The following is a 12,309-nucleotide window of genomic DNA, read 5'->3' as shown; positions in this document are numbered from 1 at the left end:
CTAGTAGGGCACTTGCTGGGTCGTAGGGTAGTTCTATTTGTAGTTTTTTGAGGAACCTCCATACTGTTTTCCAGAGAGGCTGCACCAGCTTGCATGCCCAATTGTCTGTTGTATTCTTATAATAAGTTCCCCTTTCTTATACTGGTTTGAATGAGTAGCGACTCCTTGTCACCACTGATCCTCGACTAAGACGTGGTGAGAACGCTTAAGGTTAGAACCAGAATGGCAAATGACTTCCATCTCGGGTGATCGCTGAGCTATTCACATAGCTGTGTAGAGGGCTGGATTGCAAAAGATTATGGGATTGCTTCCAAATTCAGTGACAAAGAGTGCCAAGATTGACTAGCACCGTCTGCTATGAACTTGGAAGTGGGGAGTGGCAACATATGTGCCATAGATTTGCCATCCCTGCGATTGAGGAAGAAATGGAAATAAGCATGCGTCTTCCTTTAAAATATGCCAAAGGTCATGGTGTAACTACACTAAGGAAATATAAGGCGCACAGAAAAACTCAAAATATATGTAATTCTATCACCCATAATCACAGCAGTTTGTTGAACTTTTGACTGTTTCTATCTGTTCTTTATAGTTACACAATCTTTAATTTCTTTCTATGGAAGGTCACCAACAGAAATGAATATAAATCATTTATTTCCCTGGCAGGCTTCGTTTGAACTATGTTGATATTTAAACAGTTCATGGAAAAGTATGTCAAGGCTATAAATAAATTCTCTGTACATTCGACATCATGAATATTGTTTATGATCTGGGCCAAGAACAAAAGCCGATTAGGGAAACTACCATATATTCCCGAGACAGCTTTGGTTTAAACCAAAGAAGATACTGATTTTTCCAAGTAAATAATAATAATTGATAATAAAAACAAATATTAATATGATAGAGTGGGCAGTTAGATACGAGCAGAGAACAAATGCTTTCTGACTGATAAAAAGGGAGGAAACCGGGGCGCCTGGGAGGCTCAGTCGGTTAAGCGTCCGACTTCAGCTCAGGTCACGATCTCTGCAGTTTGTGAGTTCGAGTCCCATGTGGGGCTCTGTGCTGACAGCTCAGAGCCTGGAGCTTGCTTTGGATTCTGTGTCTCCCTCTCTCTGGCCCTTCCCCCACTCACATTCTGTCTCTGTCTCTGTCTCTCTCTCTCTCTCTCTGTCAAAAATAAATAAAACTTTTTAAAAAGGTGGGGGAGAGGAAACCAATTTCCAAACAGCAGGGAAAGACCTCCGGGATAGGAATGTGTTGTTCTCTATAACCACCACCCTACAGTAACCTACAGAGCTTCATTATAATACATTGACATTGAAGTTTTGACACCCCTCTCTCCTCACCGCTCCCACACCCCCCATGGCTGCCATGACAGTTCGGACAAGGACCATATAGGGCCAAAAACTCCCCCTCCCCAACCAGTAGGCGGAGTCCTTTAGATGATTGGAAGCAACCTCAGTCAGAGACCACTCTAGTTATGACCCACAACCTATGCAAACATAAAAAGAAAAGACTTCCCTGACCGCCTCCCCACCTTCCCCTGCAGTCGCCGCCCCTGGGCCTGCTCACTCTCCTATCTCAAAAGTGAACCTGCTCTTTCACTGCTGTCAAACTCTTGCTTACTGGAGAGTTTGGCTCTGAATTCCTCCTTGGCGCAACTCAAGAACTGAGGTCAGCGTGGAAGCAGAAAAGGGACTCATGGACAAATATAGCACTTTCCAGACTGCCAAAAAGTGAAGTAATCTCATATCGCTCTGTCAAATACAAAATTGCTGATGTCGGGGACTCTGTACGTATTACAAATGCACCATCCAGGAAGCACCATCCCTAAATTGGAGTGAAACAGGGCAGCTATCAAGAGTCCTGTACTTTACGGGACACCAAACTTGTGGTAGACTGAGCCCAAAGAGAGGAGCAGCCCAAAGGAGATCATGATCTAGTGAGTGCCTAAAAAGAAAAACCGTTGCCTGACAAAATATACACCAACATTTGGTCCATTGGCCTACCAACCCTTTTGCAGTGTTTCTATTCCTCGAACCGAATTTCACTGGATAATCATGTTGGGATGGGGAGGGGAGTGCATCTGATGGCACCTCACGGTGCTTAGATCGGGCTGAAACTTCCTACGGAAGCCCGAGGGTCGGAAACTATGCCTGCCCCATGGGAGGGTAAAGCAGTCATTAATGATAGGAGATCTGCCAATAGTCGTGAAATGACAGTTACCAGAGAAATAGACTGATTATTAATTACGACTTTATAGCCGAGCAGGAGTTGAGACATTACCAATCACAGTCTAAGAAGTGTTCTGTAGGGGAGGAGCTAATTAACTTCTTGTGAAGAATGACGAGACCATTGTTTATTTGAAGTCCATATTCTATCTGGTTGCCTGGTGATTCCGGATCCTCTTTATGTGTGTCCACACATAGGGAAGGAAGCAGCTTTATCTGAATGCTAATGAAATGGACAGCGTAAGTACTTAATTTATTTGGTGGGTTTAGTCTTTTTTTTTTTTTTTTTTTTTTTTTAATCGTTGTGTATTCTCCGTTCAACCCGGGATCGATTAGGAAGATTCTCATAAACCACAGGTATGGTAGCGTCATACAAGGAGGGTGGAGGAAGAATGAGGTACTGAATATCCAAAGGCAGGTCGATTGGGGCGGAGAGAACACTTAGCTCTCCCCGCAGCTATAAAGCAGAGGGTACTGTGCAGAGTAGCTGGCGGTCACAGGGTGTGATCTGAAAGGCAGAGAGTGAGTGAGACCTCACTGCACGCCCAAATAGCTTATCTACTGGTAATGAAATCCCATCACCATAGACTCATTGCTTTGGTTCAGCATTGCTCACTTCCCGTGGTTGTTTATAAACACCTAAATACTTTGAAAAGTCTCCAAATTCTTAGACTGAAGAGGTTTATCTCATTCCTCTAGTCGTCTTCTGCAATCCTCCCTTCTGACTAGGGGAATGAGATAAACCTCTTCAATCTAACAATTTGGCAGGGGCTCGGCAAAGGCAGTGGGGAAATGAAGGGCAGGGGAGTTTGAGAAGGTCTAGGAGACACCTGTCGGGATGTCTGTCTTGCTCACCTCCATTGCTTTCCTATTTTGCCAGGAGCCCTCCTTTGGAGAGCAATCTCCTGATTTGCAGTCAGTTTTCTGGGGGAGACTAAAATGCCCGGCTAGGTGAGGATAAAGTTCTCCTGCCCATGAAGTCTGGTGTGCTGAGAACTAATTCCATCCTCTTATGGAAGGTGTGTGTACAAGTGGGAAGGACTTGGGGAAGGTGTGTATGTGGGACAGAGCTGTAACCCGACTAATGTAAATTTGCTCCTTGGTGAGTCACAGACAGAAACTACACCAGGTAGAGTGGCAACACAAGGGAAACTTCATTTGCAGCAAATAAGGAGATCACAGGGAATGACTTCCACAGCCGTGACTCCCTGAGCAAGGGTGAATGGGTTCCTTTTATTTAGTGCTAGGATGAATTTTTTTTTTTAATTTTTGTTTTCAACGTTTATTTATTTTTGGGACAGAGAGAGACAGAGCATGAACGGGGGAGGGGCAGAGAGAGAGGGAGACACAGAATCGGAAGCAGGCTCCAGGCTCTGAGCCATCAGCCCAGAGCCCGACGCGGGGCTCGAACTCACGGACCGCGAGATCGTGACCTGGTTGAAGTCGGACGCTTAACCGACGGCGCCACCCAGGCGCCCCAAGGATGAATTTTTTTTGATGTTTATTTATTTTTGAGAGAGAGACAGTGTGAGCAGGGGAGGGGCAAAGACAGAGGGAGACACAGAATCCGAAGCAGCCTCCAGGCTCCGAGCTGTCAGCACACAGCCTGACACGGGGCTCGAACCCATGAGCTATGAGATCATGACCGGAGCCAAACCCAAGAGTCAGACGCTGAACCGACTGAGCCACCCAGATGCCCCCTAGGATGAATATTTAGAGCGGGAGCCTTGTCATTGGAGGTAGAGGCGGGCATCAGGTTGCGCATGCGCCTGAAGGAAGCATGCTTATACATACATCGTATGTTACGTAAATGGAGCTTCCGCTCCTCCTTGCGCAGAGATTTTTAGAATAACGACGTCAAGATAACCGCCAGTCACTCCATGGTCCATCTGTCCCGGTGCGAGTTGGGGCTTAAGTTCAAACTGGTCTGGGTGTTCTGAGCTGGCAGGAACTCTTTGGGCAGCTGCTATTGCTTGAGGGGTAGTTTTGGTTTCCATCACAGGACGCTATGCCCTTCAGGTCTGCTGGAAGGGCGCCTGGGTGGCTCAGTCGGTTAAGCTGAGGTCCGACTTCAGCTCAGGTCATGATCTCGCACTTCGGGGGTTCAAGCCCCGCATCCGGCTCTGTGCTGACAGCTCAGGCCTGGAGCCTGCTCGGATTCTGTCTTCCTCTCTCTCTGCCCCTCCCCTGCTTGTGCTCTCTCTCTCTCTCTCTCTCTCTCTCTCTCTCAAAAATAAATAAATAAATATTAAAAAACTTAAAAAAAAAAAGAGATAAGCTGGAAAGAAGAGCTGAAGGAAAAATACGGAACGAAGGTCAGTGGGTATAAGAAGGTGAGCAGTAGGGGTCAGGTCTTGGGGTCTGGCTGGTGACAGAGTCTGAGCGGGCCCTGAAGGCATATGTTAGTCTCATGCACAGGTGGCCCAGTCTCCCACGGCACCTCCTCCTGCCACACTGCTGCCCCTTCCTCAATCCACACCTGTGGCCTCGTGGTTGGTCACCTACGACCAAATGACTTAAGATAAAAAAGAAATACATGAGCGTGGTTTACACATAACTGGGCCTAGTTAAGACCCGGCACCGTGGGAAAGTTGCTGACTGCAGCACTACAACCCCACCAGGGGAGACCCCGAAAAGATACTAGGCAAGGGACAGGGCTTTGAGTAGCACATCGGATTGTCTGGCATATCTAGGAGGAATGACCTGAAGTGCAGGTCTACTCTGGGTCACAGGCAGTGACCAATGGCTTAGCCAGGGACTTAGAACAAGTTTCAAACAGCAGTCCAAATATTGCCCCTTGGAAACCTGAAATTTTATCTGCTTAAAAATGGCATGTAAAATTCGTAAGTCAGAAGTAATTTCATAAATTATCTAGTCCCCTCGTCTTCCCATGGAGAAAATAAGGTCCAGAGAATGTATGTGATGGGTCCAAGGGGAACTTTAGATAACAGTCAGAACGGACGTCTCCTGGGTCCCGGTTTTGGGCTCTCCCCATAACGGCACAGAGATGATCATTCCTTTGTCAGTATTTCTCGAGCTTCCACGACATGTCATGTTCTTCCCTGGGCAATAGGGATACAGATAAATAAGGCCTGGTCCTGCCCTCAAGAAGCTCTGGTGTCCGTTAGGTGTTTTGTGCGTGTTGGCTTATCATGATTACATCCTGGGACAAGAATTAAGTGAAACCATAATGGCAAATACTTTTCCAAGCGGGACAGACGAAATACTTGCCGAAGAGTGCCAAGTGAAACTTAAAATGCTAGAAAGTGAGCCAGTGAGAACTATATGACTTAAAACAGACGCCAACAGAGATATTAATTAATTCAAGGTTGGATTTGATTGCTAAGGGGAGTTTGCATCACTGTCCCTGCTGGGAAGAGAGCCATTTTGAATGGATTTTGATGGCATCCTGCCTAAGTCTTAGTACCTAAATGTTAGCCTGGGTGAGATAAAATGTGAATTCATTGGTCAGGAAGACTGAAGGATGGGGCAATCTGCAATAATTTTCAACAGTAGAAAGCCCTGAAATACGACTGTCGGGCCCCCAAAAGCCTTGTTAATCTTCAGATCTGAACTTCAAATTCTATTCTTTGATTCCGTCGGAAGTTCCATCTCCTTTCCCAACTGACCTTTGTCACAAAAACGAAGCCCCGCTCAAAAACGGACTGCTCACTTCCGTGCATCGTCTTCCCCGAAAACCATTCGATTCGCTCTCTCCCCTCTCAGCTCTCTTTCCTGCCTTAGAGGAAAAAGGGCCCCTCCTTACCCCTCAAACCTGAGCCTCCTGTTCTCCAGCTCATCCCTTCTTCCCTGGTTTCACACCCGGCTTCCTCAATTATCTTCCCTTTCTGAAAGTTTTGCTCCTCCTTTCCACGGAATCCTGCCCTCTCTGCTTTTACACACGTATAGGGCTCCTCTAGTTTGGAAAAAAAAAGCTGCTGATCCCGATGGCCCTCCTAGCTGTCGGACAATCTCTGTTTCTTCTTCCACCATCAAGCTTCGAGAATGAACGGTTTCCACCTATAAACTACAATCTGGCTTCCAGCCCAGCTACCATTGAAAGTGCACTCGGAAATCTCATGCAGGATCTCTGAAGCGTTAAACGAAACAGCTTTTCTTAGTTCTGATTTCCCTCGACCAGGGATAGGTTTTTGAGGTTTAGAGCATCTCGTATCAAGCTCTAATACCACATTCTCCATGCATACTGGACATTTTTGAGCCTTCTATTGTTATTTCAACGCAGCTAACACTGAATTCCCAATTTCCTCCACTGAAGTTCCCACAGATGATTTTCCTATGTATGACTGCTGGCAAGCTCTCCGAGACAGGGATCGCATCGCTCACATTCATCACTATAGCTGCGTCACGCTGCTCAGATGTAGTCAATTGTTAAAATGAATAAACATCGCTCTCCCACTCACAGAGCCTTAATTCCTTAGAGTCATTTTGAATTCACCTCTCTCCTTTGTCCCATAAATTAAATCAGCGATCAAATGTCAATTATACCTTCAGAATATGGTGGCTAAGGGTATGGATTTGCAGGGGCGCCTGGGTGGCTCAATCTATTAAGCGTCCAACTCTTGGCTCAGGTCATGATCTCACGGTTCGTGGGTTTGAGCCCCAAGTGAAGCCCCGCGTCGTGCTCCGTGCCGACAGTGCAGAGCCTGCTTGGGATCCTCTCTCTCTGCCCTTCCCCGACTCGTACTTTCTCCCTCTCTCTCAAAAAAACAAATAAACAAACTTCTTTTTTTTTTTTAAGTTTATTTTTGAGAGAGCACAAGCTGGGGAGGGGCAGAGAGAGGGGGAATCCAAAGCAGGTGCTCGAACTCAGGAACCGTGAGCTCATGACCTGAGCCAAAGTCGAATGTTTAACCGACTGAGCCACCTAGGCGCCCCTGGAAATAAACTTTTTTTTAAAAAGGGGGGATGGATGTGCAATCTCGCAGATCTGTTTGACTCTGCTATTTTCTAGCTGTGACTTTGGGCAAGTTCCCTAACTTCTCAGTTCCTTCACCTATAAAATGAGGATAATAGTGGTACCATATGGGGTTAGTGAGAATAAATGAGATAATGTATATATAAAGCGCTTAACACAGCACGCGCTCAATAAATGATAGCTATTAAAATTATCTTTCACTGTTTCCCAGTGTGAACCCACACTCCCCTAAGGAGGTCTATTTACTACTTCATATCTTTGCTCTTTCTCTTGGCTGGAATGCTCTCCTTCCTTTCTGCCCATTCAAAATACTTTTTACTTTTTTTATTAAATTAATTTTTATGTTTTGAAAGGGTATATTCATAAAGTTAAATAGATTAATAAGACTTGTAAAGAAAAGAAGCAGACCCCTACTCCATTTCTCCCAACTTCTAACCTATACTACTAAAGCAACCACTTCTAATGATTTTAGCTGTTTCTTCTAGTATTTACTTCCTTCTTTCTTTTTTTTAAATTTTTTTTAATGTTTATTTATTTTTGAGACAGAGAGAGACAGAGCGTGAATGGGGGAAGGGCAGAGAGAGAGGGAGACACAGAATCCGAAGCAGGCTCCAGGCTCTGAGCCATCAGCACAGAGCCCGATGCAGGGCTCAAACCCACAAGCTGTGAGATCATGACCTGGGCCGAAGTCGGACGCTCAACGGACTGAGCCACCCGGGGGGCCCCTTTACTTCCTTATTTCTATATGAAGTACTTATACTCACGTTTCTTGATCTTTCAATGTTTAGACAGTACTTATTGCATCCTCATTATGGAAGATACAGATTTAGACCTCTTACAAGACCGTCCTTTCCAATTTGTTTTCCCTTTGTCCTACAACTGGTTGCTTTCTAGGCGTGCCACACAGCTGTCTACCGTCTACCTCAAACTTTCTTTCATTATCACATGGGGGATTCCCTTCACCTCTCTTTTATGTTTATCCCATTTTCGGGGTCTCAAGTCTTCCTATATCTTGGTTTACTTTCTCATATGAAGGAATGTACATTCTAGTGCCTTCCTGAGAAGAGACGTTTACATTTTATATCATCTGCTACTCCTCAACCTGGATCCATTGCTCCTGTAGGCAGGTCCGCTTACAATTTACTGGAATATTTTTACCTCCACATCTTTGCCATTTATCTTGGTTAGAATGTTCTCTTACTTGTTGTCTGCATGTCCAAATGCTATTTGTATTTTCAAACTTTTTTTTTTTAATTTTAGAGTGAGAGCACGTGAGCGGGGGAGAGGGGCAGAGAGAGAGAGACAGACAGAGAGAGAGACAGAGAGAGAGAGGATCCCAAGCAGGCTCCATGCTTAGTGCAGAGCCCAATCCCACGACCCTGGGATCATGACCTGAGCTTAAATCAAGAGTGGGATGCTCACTAAATGTCCATCAACTGATGAATGGATAAAGAAATTGTGGTTTATATACACAACGGAATACTACGTGGCAATGAGAAAGAATGAAATCTGGCCTTTTGTAGCAACGTGGATGGAACTGGAGAGTGTGATGCTAAGTGAAATAAGCCATACAGAGAAAGACAGAGACCATATGGTTTCACTCTTATGTGGATCCTGAGAAACTTAACAGGAACCCATGGGGGAGGGGAAGGAAAAAAAAAAAAGAGGTTAGAGTGGGAGAGAGCCAAAGCATAGGAGACTCTTAAAAACTGAGAACAAACTGAGGGTTGATGGGGGGTGGGAGGGAGGGGAGGGTGGGTGATGGGTATTGAGGAGGGCACCTTTTGGGATGAGCACTGGGTGTTGTATGGAAACCAATTTGACAATAAATTTCATATATTGAAAAAAAAAAAAGAATGGGATGCTCAACGGACTGAGCCACCTAGGAGCCCCTCAAACTTATTTTTATTTTTATGAAAATAATGCATGCTCATAGTTTAAAAGTTTTAAGACTTATACAGAGAAAATAGAGACGTCCCTTATCCCATTCTTTTCCATTCTCAATCTATGCCCCTAGAGGCAAGTACTTTTCATTATTTTAGCTATTTCTTCTGATATTTACCTCCTTATTTCTAAATAGTATAGTATAACTATACTGATATATTTTGATATAATGACTTCTTATTATGGAAGATAGAGATTTACTGTTCTTATGCCATATCCTCTTCTCTGTCTCTAACCTCTTCTCTGTCTATCCTCACAGTATAGTTTGGGAGGATGCAGAATTTTGAATTAGAGGTCATTTTCTCAGAACCTTGAAGGCCAAACTGTATGTCAATGAATTCACTGTGGTTCCTAGAGACTGCCTCTTCTCTTCCACTATAGTAAAATACTCCATGCTGGGGCGCCTGGGTGGCTCAGTTGGTTAAGCGTCTGACTTTGGCTGAGGTGGTGATCTCACAGTTTGGGGGTTCCAGCCCCGCGTCGGGCTCTGTGCTGACTGCTCAGAGCCTGGAGCCTGCTTCAGATTCTGTGTCTCCCTCTCTCTCTGCCCCTTCCCTGCTGATGCTGTCTCTCTCTCTCTCTCAAAAACAAATAAACATTAAAACAAAACTTTTTAAAAATACCCCATCCTTTTTTATAGTCAGTTCTAGCTTGTATGCCTTTGGTATCATGATTACAAGAATACACCTACTTCTCCATTTTGAAAAACAAAACAATATGAGATCATCCACAATCCCTTTGGACTTCTGCTGTTCTCCACGATTACTAACCTCATTTGTCGATGTACTAACCTCGATGTAATTAATAAGGGCTATTTGGCACATTAAAACAGGGAGCTCTGATTTTATCTGACAAAGTGACATTTACGTTGAGATCTGAAAGATAAATAGCAAAGTTCACGAAAGCATCCCAGTGGAGATGATCGCGTGTGCAAAAGCTGTCCGGGGAACAGAAGCTTTGGGAACTCCAGGGATGAAAGGTGGCCAGTGAGGTGGACTTTGGTGACTGAGAGGGAGAGCAGGCCCCCCTTTATGCTAGGGCAGAAGGCAGGGGTCAGAGAATTCGGGGCCTTGTAGGTGATGTTAAGGCAAGATTGGGGACTTACGCTAAGAGTGATGAGAAGCTACTGAAAAGTCATTAAGTAGGGGAGTGATTTGATCTGCCTTCCGAAGATTTCTGGGGTTGCAGTGTGCAGAATGAATTGGAGAGAGCCAACAATTAGGATGATATGGATAAAATCTGCCTTAAATAAATGTTAAGGCCAGACTTGGAAGGGAGGAATTTCCAGTGGGCCAAAGGTAGCCTTATGAAGTGTGTTTGAAAGCTCAGCAGAGACCGGTTAAATTTCTTCAACTTGCTGATGGCGGTGATTTAGATGCTGATATAACAGCTTCTCTTTCTCTCTCTCTCTCTCTCTCTTTTTTTTTTTTTTTTCATTTTTAAGCATTAGATGGAAAAAGTGTCTCCTTCTCACCATTCCCTTCCTGCTGGATCCATGAATTGCTGACCAACTGATCCCAGGAGCACTGTGCTCCCTTCCTCCCCAAAGGTGGAAGGCCTCCTGTGCCCTACTGGCTGTCCTGCCCAGTTGCCATGGTGAGATTTCTGAGGGCTTGAGGTAAAAGGTGGGAAAGAGTAGGGGAAGCGAGAGAGAAGGGCTTCTGGAGGGGCTTGCGTGGAACGGGGCAGCAGAACTGAAATGGGGGAGGGAGACCCCTTCCCCTTTTTCTGACCGTAAGCATTCTGTGTCGTCAAGATGGTAATAAGGACAGTAGACTGCTTCCTCAGAATTCCTGCCAGGGGACCGGGGCTTCTTCCGCAGTCAGCTGATACACCACAAGGGTTGGTGTTCTAGACCACGGGTTTCTGACAGCTTTGGCAGGAGGAAGTTCGGATTTGCAGTTCTGTTTATGCAGTGGGCCAAATGAGAATGCTGGCTGGTGGTTTGCTTTTCATAGTCATTGACAACAGCTTTCCTCGACACCTAGGTTTTCTTTGGGAACTGTGAAGAGCTACTGAAAAGAAGAAAAATAATTTCTTCTTGCCTTAAAGAAGCTCACAAAGAAAAGTAATTCTAAAGGGCGCTTGGGAGACTAACTCCAATTTCAGGTTGGGTTTGGATACGGGAAAAAATTACCTTGCATAGATTTCGTGTTTTGCTGAGCGTATTTTGATTTGTGTGGATTGACTGCATTGTTACAGTCAAGCGAATGAGTCCGGACTCGTGACTACAGGTGCCGTGATGAACTAGCTAGGACACCGAGATCGCAAAATTGCAGTAACAAATGAAAATTTGACCCACAATACTGCTATATCCTGGGGGCTCCTAAATGCCTTGCTCTTAAGCTGGACACCATGGCAATAATGGCATGTGAGATGATACTCACACAACGGTGTGTGAGAGGATACCACGAAATGGTGTCTAGTTCTCTAATTGCATCTAATTTAAATTTTTTTTCCCTTTTTTTAAGTGATCTCTTACACCCAACGTGGGGTGTGAACTCACAATGCTGAGATCAAGTCACAAGCTCTACCGATTGAGCCAGCCAGGTGCCCCTCAAACAGATCAACTTAAAACCCCCCCCCCAAAAAAAAACCCCGAGAGATCTAGGGGTACCTGGTTGGCTCAGTCAGCATAGCATGTGACTCTCGACTTCGGCACTGTAAGTTCACACCCCACGTTGGGTGTGGAGACAACTTTAAAAAAGGAAAAATCTTGTATTAAAAGTTGATCTGTTTGAATCTACAAGTACATTTTTTCCCATTTGTTCAACAAGATTGTATACAGAAAGATATAACTTATTACTTACTAGTAAGTATTTGCATCGCCAAACCTCTAAATTCATTTTCTATTCCCTATTTCACTGCTTAGGATGCATTTTATTGAGAAGAATTCTAGACTTATTCCCAGAACAAATGATAATAACCTCTTCCACCTCCAAATTCCAGTGTCTAGAACAGTGCCTGCCACGTAGTAGGTGTTCAACATATAATTAGTGAGTTAAATCATATTAGTTGCCAGAAAATAAAATCTACTTGAAAACAAATCTTTGAGGGGCGCCTGGGCGGCTCAATCTGTTAAGTGTCTGACATCGGCTCAGGTCATGATCTCACAGTTACTGAGTTCGAGCCGCGCGTGGGGTCCTGTGCTGACAGCTCAGAGCCTGCAGCCTGCTTTGGATTGTTTCCCTCCCTCTCTGC

This window comes from Prionailurus viverrinus, chromosome X (assembly GCF_022837055.1).
Source record: "Prionailurus viverrinus isolate Anna chromosome X, UM_Priviv_1.0, whole genome shotgun sequence".
NCBI lineage: Eukaryota > Metazoa > Chordata > Mammalia > Carnivora > Felidae > Prionailurus > Prionailurus viverrinus.
Note: the sequence above shows the minus strand (reverse complement) of the source record.